Consider the following 8,963-nt stretch of genomic DNA (forward strand, 5'->3'; position numbering starts at 1 on the left):
AAGCACATTCAACTGTCATTCTGCACCAGCTGAGCCAGTAGTTGAATCTTTCCTTGGTGTTATTGAAGGTAGCTGTTGTATGGCTTCATTATCCAGGGAGCAAGGGGTAGGCTGGGTCCCCCTGGATCACTACTGGCATTTCAACATCATCTATGGTAATCCTCCGGTTGGGAAACAATGTCCCTACTTGCAGCTTTCTGACTAATCCTGTGTTCTTAAAGATGTGAACATCATACAACTGACTAGCCAACACTGATGTCGGTGAAGCAGCCCGGATGATCCACCAATGCTTGCATTACCGTAGAAAAGTAGCACTTTCTGTTGATATGCTCTGGGGCAAGGTGGGCTGGTGACAAAAGGGGGATATGTATGCCATCTATCGCTCTCCACACAATTCAGGAACCTTATTGCTGCAAATCCATCCACTATGTCCTGCATCTTGCCAAGAGTTACACTACTCTGTAGCAGAAGGCAATTAATGGCCCTGTACACTTGTATGACAGTAGCCCCCATAGTGGATTTTCCAACTCCAAAATGATTTCCCACTGCAAGGCCGGATTGCTACTGTCAAGTTTTCACAGTGTGATCTCTATGCACATCTCCACTGCAAGTATAGCTTTCATTCTGGTGTCCATGAGGTGGAGGGCCAGGGTGAGCTTGACACACAAATCCAGCAAGGTACCCTTGCACACCTGAAAGTTCTGCAGCCACTGTTTCTTGTGCCAAACCTGCATTATGATGCAATCCCACCAGACAGTGCTCATTTTTCGGGCCCAGAAGCAGGTCTCCAACACTGCAGCTGCTCTATGAACAGTACCAACTACCTTGAACTGATTTTCACTATTTCCACAGCAATCCGTCCTCTGCGAAAAAGTCATGTTCCCCACTGATGTGGTTCCTCTTGCAGCTCTACCAATACCAGAGTATCATGCACCTTGTGCTTGCAATGCTATTGACAATAGCGCAGAGCTGTGCCGGTTCCATGCTTCTCTCACAGATGGTGGATAGCAAGGAGGGCTGTGCAGGATCATGGGATTTTTTTTAAAGGCTCAAAAATTATTCCTAGTTTTCTAGTATAAACATCACCAAGGCCAACACCCCGATTCTTATGAAAGGTGCCATGGACTCTTTAGTCACTTCAAGCAACCAGGATCTGTTTTAAATGTCAGGGGGGGAAAAAAACAGCATTTCCAGCAGCATACTGCCCCCTATTTTCATAATAGGAGAACAACACAGAGGGAGGAGTGCTACATATCGAATCACCAATATCACTTATTGCAACGTCTATATGTTATTTGAAGGTCACCTATCCGAGAGCTAACCCTGATTGTCTGATAAGTTCATAACATAAGCAGAAATAACAATTGCAGTGTTTTCTAAAGGTTGGCAAGGGCATTGAAAGGGAATTGACAGAGCTGAAGGATAGGCAAGATTGTGAGAAGCCTGTCCACATTGGACCTGCTTTAAGTCAACAGTATTAGGCCCCCACCTTCACAAGCAGCAAATTCACCTTCATTTCTTTTTTCTCTATTTCTGAATTGTGGACTCTACAATTAAGCGTAAAAGTTTGTCATCTTTTTTACTAATGCAAGAATATAAATTATCAACAAATTCAAAGGTTTTATTGCTGAACAATTCTATAATAAATGTGCTTCTGCAGAGACCATGTCATCATAGGAGGATTTTTTAATATGTCGGAAGGACTAGTCACAGCAAATTTCAACTTCAGTTACCACTGTGCTTGTATTGAGTCAGCAACAAGCAAAATTCTCCTAAAATAACATTTAAGTGGGAAAAAAAGATGTGAAATTTACTTAGTTTTTTATTATAAAAAAAAAAACTCAAACCACACAAAACTCACTAAAGACTCATCCAGTATAAATGGTACAAAAAAGCATGAATCACCAATATGACAACTAAATCTAATTTATGCACCTTTAAGTACAGATAACATCAATCATGTGGGTATATTTACAACTTTAGAAACAAATACCAAAAACTCGTCAACTGCCAAATGAGTGCTGCTGCTACTGCTTTGGAAGCAGTATAGTCCCAGCTCTTTAGAACGTTCATGTTCAATAATTATTTTGGCATATGCCAAAATTTTCCTGAGGAACTTAACTGACAGAAAGGAAATAGAGATTAGCAGTTTACAACTCAGCTAAACCTATACAGAATTTCATGGGACAAAAAAAAGGCAGCCCTCTGGCTAGAGAAGCTTCTTCATGCCAACTTTCAAAATGCCGCTGCAAATACTGGAAGTGTCAGAGTTTCTCAAAAAAAAGTTCAAAGGATATTTTATAATGGGAACTAGCTGGCAATCTAAATATAAGGGGAGGTTACGGATTCCTTTACTTTCCGTGACCTGCATGACTTCTGCAGGGGCTGATGCGCCTGGCTCAGGGGCTGCCCGAGCCGGGCAGCTCCTGGGGCAGCAGCAGCAGCAGCTTGGCTGTGTGGGAGGGGGCTCAGGGAGGGGACTGGGCTGCGGGGCAGCGCTTACCTGGGGTGGGTCCCTGGCTCCCACCAGCATGCCTGTGCAGCTCCTAGGTGGAGGAGCCAGGGGGCTCCGTGCGCTGCCGACCGCAGGTGCTGCCCCTGCAGCTTCCATTGGCTGCGGTTCCTGGCCACTGGGAGCTGCAGAGCTGGCACTTGTGGCAGGAGCAACACTCTGAGCTCCCCTGGCCATACCTCCTCCTAGGAGCTGCAGGGACATGCTGGTCAGAGCTGGGTAGGAAGCCTGCAAGCCCCGCCCCTCCCCGCACCAATGCCTGCGGGGGTCCCGGGCCACACACCTCCAGCACCCCTGGCGCCCCCGGACTGCCCCCACTGAGCACCCGTGGCTCCCGGCCCAAATTTCAGTTAGGGGTATATAGTAAAAGTCATGGACAGGTCACGGGCAGTGAATTTTTGTTTACTGCCCGTGACCTGTCTGTGACTTTTACTAAAAATATCCGTGACTAAAACGTAGCCTTAAATTATAATTAATACTGTTGATCCTAGGGCTGAGTATTTGTAGTGTTACTGAAAAGCAACAAGAGTGACACTGGAAATATGCAAGACAAAAGTCAAGAGACTAAGGGTATGTCTACACTAGAAACATAAGTCAACCTATATTAGGTTGACTTGCAGCCACCGCAGTAATTACTGCAGTGGTGCACATCCACACTAACCTTCCTTTGGTAGATGGTGAACATCCTGACCAGGAGCACTTCCACCGAGCTAAGAAGGGCAGTATGGGGAGCCGAGAGCCTCGTCTCTCAGCTCCACTGGCAGCTCTCTGCCAGGAGCCCAGCTGCCCCACAGACTCCCGGTGGGCTGCCTCCCCCTGAACATTTCCCACCTGGAGGGGGGGAAGCCGCCCAGGGCTTCTTGCCCTTGGTGAGTGGGGTCCAGCTGCCCCAGTCCATCTGCTCCCTGCTAGGAGCTGGGCAGCCTTGTCAATTTCATGACTCTGAGCTGTATAAGGCCTTCTCACCCTGGCTCCTGCCATGAAATTGACAAGACAGCCAACAGCCTCAGTAATGCAGTGTCTACACAGACACTTCCTTGTCCTAACTACACCAACATAAGCCCTACCCCTCTCATGGAGCTGGAGTTATGTTGGTGTAGTAGGGCACTTATATTGAGAGGACAAGGCAGTACTGTAGACACTGACACAATTAGGTCGAAGTAAGCTACCTTATGTCAATCTAACTATGTAGTGTAGACCAACCCTAAATCCGGTTCCACCATAATTTAATGATGCTGCATCACTTACAACTGTAAATGTTGCAATGATTAATTAGATTTGTTAGATCATGTTTAATGTAGGATAGAATTGGTTTAGTTTGACACTTCTCTGCTATTGCTGATGTTAAATAAGATCTCATTTTTTTTGCAAGATGGCTGACATCAAGAGCAAACTCAGATTAGAATTATTTAGCTATGTTTAAGAATGTATACTTCAGGAGAAGGGCTTCTTTGCATGTAAGTTTTCCAAACACTCTATTGTATGAAATGGGGCAAGCAGTTTTATACATTCTCAAAACCACACTGAAGTTTCTTAAAGGTTTACCACAGAGTCCTATATTTCTTATAAAGGGAGCCAAAAGAATAAAGCAAGTGTCAGCGGTATACTGTAACTAAAGCTAGGTGTTAACAAGATGACAGCCTAAGGTGTTGAAGAGTGTGTGTGTGTGTTTATATATATATATAAATAAATAAAACAGAGTCTCCAAAATGAATCTTTGAGGAACTGCTTTATTACCAAGCAGAAAGCCAGACCACATGAGATTTACGTTTACCCTCTGTTCTTTCAGATACTCTTGAACTTGTAACTCAATCTTGTAGCCTTTGGATTAGCAGATCAACTATCAAATGCTTTAGTTAAAACAAATAAAGCAGAGGCATACTGATTGATTTGTTGCCCATAACTAACAAAACATAGTTTATAAATTCAACTTCCCAAACTAATGACTCAATTTTGGGGTCTAAATACTAACACTTTACAAAATCAGATTCCAAAAGTTATTTAAATTTCTTATGAAGCCAGCCAAAGCCATACCTATTACAGATAAATTTGCAATTTATCACCACCAGTTTCATAAGGTAACAGAATGGAAATAATTCTTAACTCACAGGAGGCACTGTAAGGTGTAAATTAAGTTTTGCGGAGTGCAGAGATATAAGGCGGTATGGGTCCAATTTTCAGAGGTAGTGAGCAGCTGCTCTTACTGACTTCATCTGTAAATGGTGCCTACTTCCCCCCGTGACTCTACCCTGAAAAAAAACATCTGGCCAAATCTATACAGCGAATTCATGTCAAATCTGCAAATCAGTTTTGGTTGATCCAAAACTGCATTTTTTAACAAATAAACTGCAAAAAATTTCACATCGTTCTATTTAAGAGCTTAATTGTAATGGGCATCCAGGTTTAAAAAAATATCTTGGCCCTATTTACTATTGATGCCGTTTGCTGGCTTTTTACATTTCACTTGGTTTGAATAGTAAAACTAGACCATCCATTTATGGTTAGTTTCACTTCATGTTCTCATGCAATAGTCCAAAGACAAAGCGTTAGGTCCACAAGCAGTGGTGGGCAAAGTCTAAAGGTTTTGTAAATTTTGTTTTACACAGAAACCCAAGAATTTTAATCTGAACTGTTTTTTCTTCTTCATCACCTCTCCACACACCACAACACCCACACAGAGCTGGGATACAAAGACCTGTGCTCCAAGACAGCCTCTCCTGCTTGGAGAAGTCAGGGGAAGCTGACTTCGGGAAGGTCCTGAGAAGATTTCTTCTCATATTACAAGTAATATGCAACAAGTTACCCAAGCATTCCTTAATGCCCCACAAGTCTATTGTGTCTTCAGTCTTGCTGGCTCACTTCACACTGCATTCAGGAGAGAATAGGAAATAAGTGCATAGACAGTAGAACCTCAGAGTTACAAAAACCTTGGGAAAGGAGATTTGTTCAGAGTTACGAACATTTCAGAATTATGAACAAACGTTATGGTTGCTCTTTCTGAAGTTTACAACTGAACATTGACTTAACACAGCTTTGAAATTTTACTATGCAGAAGAAAAATGCTGCTTTTAGCCACCTTAATTTAAATGAAGCAAGCACAGAAACAGTTTCCTTACCTTGTATTTTTTTTTAAGCTTTCCCGTTATTTTTTTAGTAGTTTATGTTTAACAGCAGGGCTTTGGACCGGAGCCCCGGAGCTGGAGCAGCTCCGGAGCAGTGGAGCTGCAAGTTTTTGCCTGGTGCTGGAGCGGAGCTGGAGTACAGATCCAAAGCCCTGTTTAACAGTACTCTATTTGCCTTTTTTTTTTGGTCTCTACTGCTGCCTGATTGCGTACCTCCAGTTCCAAATGAGGTGTGTGGTTGAACAGTCAGTTCGTAATTCTGGTGTTCATAACTCTGAGGTTCTACTGTAGGTTTTCCTGCAGCTCTAAAGAGTTCAATTTGCCCTGACAAAAGAGAGGTTGCAGCCTTTTTTGCTTTTTTATAATGTAGAAAAAAAGATTCTCCCTACCCCCAAAAAATATTAAGCATGTGCAGGATGAATAAGTTTTCACTCTTAGGTACCATGAGAGAACTGTGAGCAGTGGCTGCATATCCAGAAACACAACGACAAATCTGGTCACTTTTGGAATCTTTTATTCACAATCCTTAGGGCTAGAAACTTGTTTTTCAATGAAGGCTTACACTGATGGCTTATTCTCAAACTTTCCCACACCATCACTGGTGTGCAGACTTTTCAAGACCTGCCAAATCATTTCAAAGACAAACTAAAACATGTTATGGACCCAATGCCATGGTTCCACATTTAAGGCTGCAACTGCGATGTTATGAGTCCTACCCCTCCGCTGCATACACACAAACATAAGTCATCAGTAGGACTTTGATTTTAGCAGGTAAAATCTCTAAAGATATCATCCTCGCTGAGCATCTCAAGCTTCTCTCAGCTCCTAACACTGAGCAGACTGTGCATGCACCATCCCTACACAGTAACTGACTAAGTCGTCTCCAGCCCAGGCCTAATGCTGGACTTTCCTGGACCGGGATGGAGATGGGCAGTGGAACTGATGCTCAGTTCCCTACCACCTGCCCCCCAACCCAGTGTCCAGACAGCAAGGAAGAAGCAAATCACAGAGTTGAATACAGAACACACAAGAGTCAGATTGGGGGAGGGCGATAGCAGATTGGGAAAAGAAATATCTTGAGACTGGGGGTGGGGAGAGAAACAGGAACTAGCTGGGCAAGGACACAGTAAAGGAGTGGGGAATAAGGGATGGGAATGGAAACCAAGAAGAGGCTGGGACTAAGAGCTGTGAGGGGAATGGGGGTGGAAGGAAGACAGACTAGGAACCAGAGATGGGGACGCATTTGGACTAGGAACCAGCATAGGGGAACAGGGGTGGGGGAATCTTACTGTCCCCCACAGGACCCCTACCTTATTCAGTCACAGGATGGACCTGCTGTGGGGATAAATCAGTCTCCTTCACTACACCCCGATCTATAGACCCCCAGCCTCATATATTGCATAAGTTGGAAGGTGTGTACTATTTGTTCCACTGGAGCAGGTGGGTCTAGGCCCAACCATAAGTAAAGGCCTGTCCCCTCAATTAAGAGGGAGGAACCACTGTGCCAAGGCCACAATTCATTTCTTGGGACAAAAAGAGAAAAAATAGGATCAGGATTGAAAGTCATACTATAAAAAATCAGGGATCCAGAGGGGGACACCGAGCAGAGAAGCCCAGACAGTGCCCACTGCCCCTCAAAGGCATTCAAGAAGTCAGTGGACACTGCCCAGACAAACTCTGCTTGGAGACGTGAGCAGAAACAGGCTCTGCAGTCGCAGATTATCCCCCTCTCGCCGTCCAAGTTTCCTCCGCCTGGAGCAATGGATGACCATCTTGGTTAGTGCCAGGAGAAGCCTGACGAGGCGTTCCTACAACTTCGTGGGGCCACAGCCAGGGTGCGAATATGACGTGTTGGAAGGTTTGCAGTGAATGAGGCAGGAGATTGCAGGAACAGAAAGGACAGTCTCATAGGTAAGGCAACTGAATAATGCACTGGAGAACTAGATTCTATCCCTTCCTGTGATAGAGTTCCTACGTGATGATGGGCAAGTTACTAAAACCAAACTTTTCACAGGTAGTCACTAATTGTGTAACTCATTTTCTGGATGCCCGACATGAGACACTAGCGTCTGATTTGCAGAAGTGCTGAGCACTCACAGAAGCAACTGAAGTTAATTAGCGGTGTGCTTTGAACATTAAGTGCTATATAATACTCAGTATTAGGAAAAAGTCAAGTCCTGGGTACCTCAAATCAGGTACTCAAAAGTAGTGGAAACTTTTCACCTTAATCTCTGTGCCTCAGCTCCCCACCTATAAAACAGGGATAATACTACCCCATCCTCTCAGAGGAGTTGTGATGAAGAATTCATTAATGTTTGTGAATCACTCAGATACTACAGTGACAAACACCACAGACAAGCCGATGAGGAAATTAATTGTGTCTTCGGAGCAGGGTTTGGTTGAAGTGTAGTGAATAAGGCTTCAGGCCACACACTGAACCTTGAGGTTAAAACAAAATATTCAGTAGCTGCTCACTGAATAAGTACCTTCCATCCTGTTCACTGAATAAGGCAGGGTTCCTGTGGAAAAAATAGTATGTGATCATGTAATTAAAACTGGATCGTAATGCATATGCACAAGGGGGCTGAATTAAAGTTGCACATTAATTCTGGCATTTCCTAACTTCTGAGTGCTTAACTTCGCAACCTTAACAACATTTTAAACAGTTTTTATGTGTTTAATAGAAGTAGCTGTTTCAAATGCCTTATTTATTTTGGGACCTGATCAGCACTCCACCCACAACCACCCCCACACAAAAACAGCCAGTGGAGATTTCGCAAGTGAGCAGAACTAAATGAATAACCATCATCGTAACCGACAGTTTTCTCTTCCCTGTTGGTATGTGGAAGGCAACACAAACATGGGAAACTGTAACTCATCTCTCTATATACACTGTAAATCACAATAAGTGCTTTTAATTCATTTGGAAGAACAGACACTATAAAAAAGATTGTAAACCTAAAACTTCAGTTTATTACTATACACTACAGTCAGAAATAAGAATATTAAAACCAAAGGTTTTTTGTTTTTTTAATTTCATAAATATAGACTGTATCCCCATTTAATTTCAAGCTCTCTCCCCTTCAACATTTCTTCATGTGGCGTCTCTGTATGTTGCAGCCTTCCTAAAGGGAATGTGCCTAAAGGAAAATATGTCTGCAGATAAGAAGGTTAAGTAGACAGTAATTATAAGTTAATAAACCAAAACTAAGAGGATAAAAAAAATCAAGTACAAGGGGAAATCTGGATGATAGGACATATGACTAAAATACGAAGGAAACAAATAAACTCAGCAACTGGACACCTACCTGGAAATACACTCACTGATG

The 8,963-nt window shown here is 43.3% G+C and overlaps 1 protein-coding gene across 1 annotated transcript in view; it reads right to left on the bottom strand.

The window, feature by feature from the left end:
• Window positions 1-8,150, bottom strand: part of LCLAT1 (lysocardiolipin acyltransferase 1) — a 188,445-nt gene extending 180,295 nt beyond the window's left edge. The window contains exon 1 of the mRNA XM_065401896.1: window positions 8,121-8,150. The gene's annotated coding sequence lies outside the window, so the exon portion shown is untranslated. The remainder of the gene's footprint in view (window positions 1-8,120) is intronic.
• Window positions 8,151-8,963: the final 813 nt, after the last annotated feature.

This window comes from Emys orbicularis, chromosome 3 (genome assembly GCF_028017835.1).
Source record: "Emys orbicularis isolate rEmyOrb1 chromosome 3, rEmyOrb1.hap1, whole genome shotgun sequence".
Taxonomy (NCBI): domain Eukaryota; kingdom Metazoa; phylum Chordata; order Testudines; family Emydidae; genus Emys; species Emys orbicularis.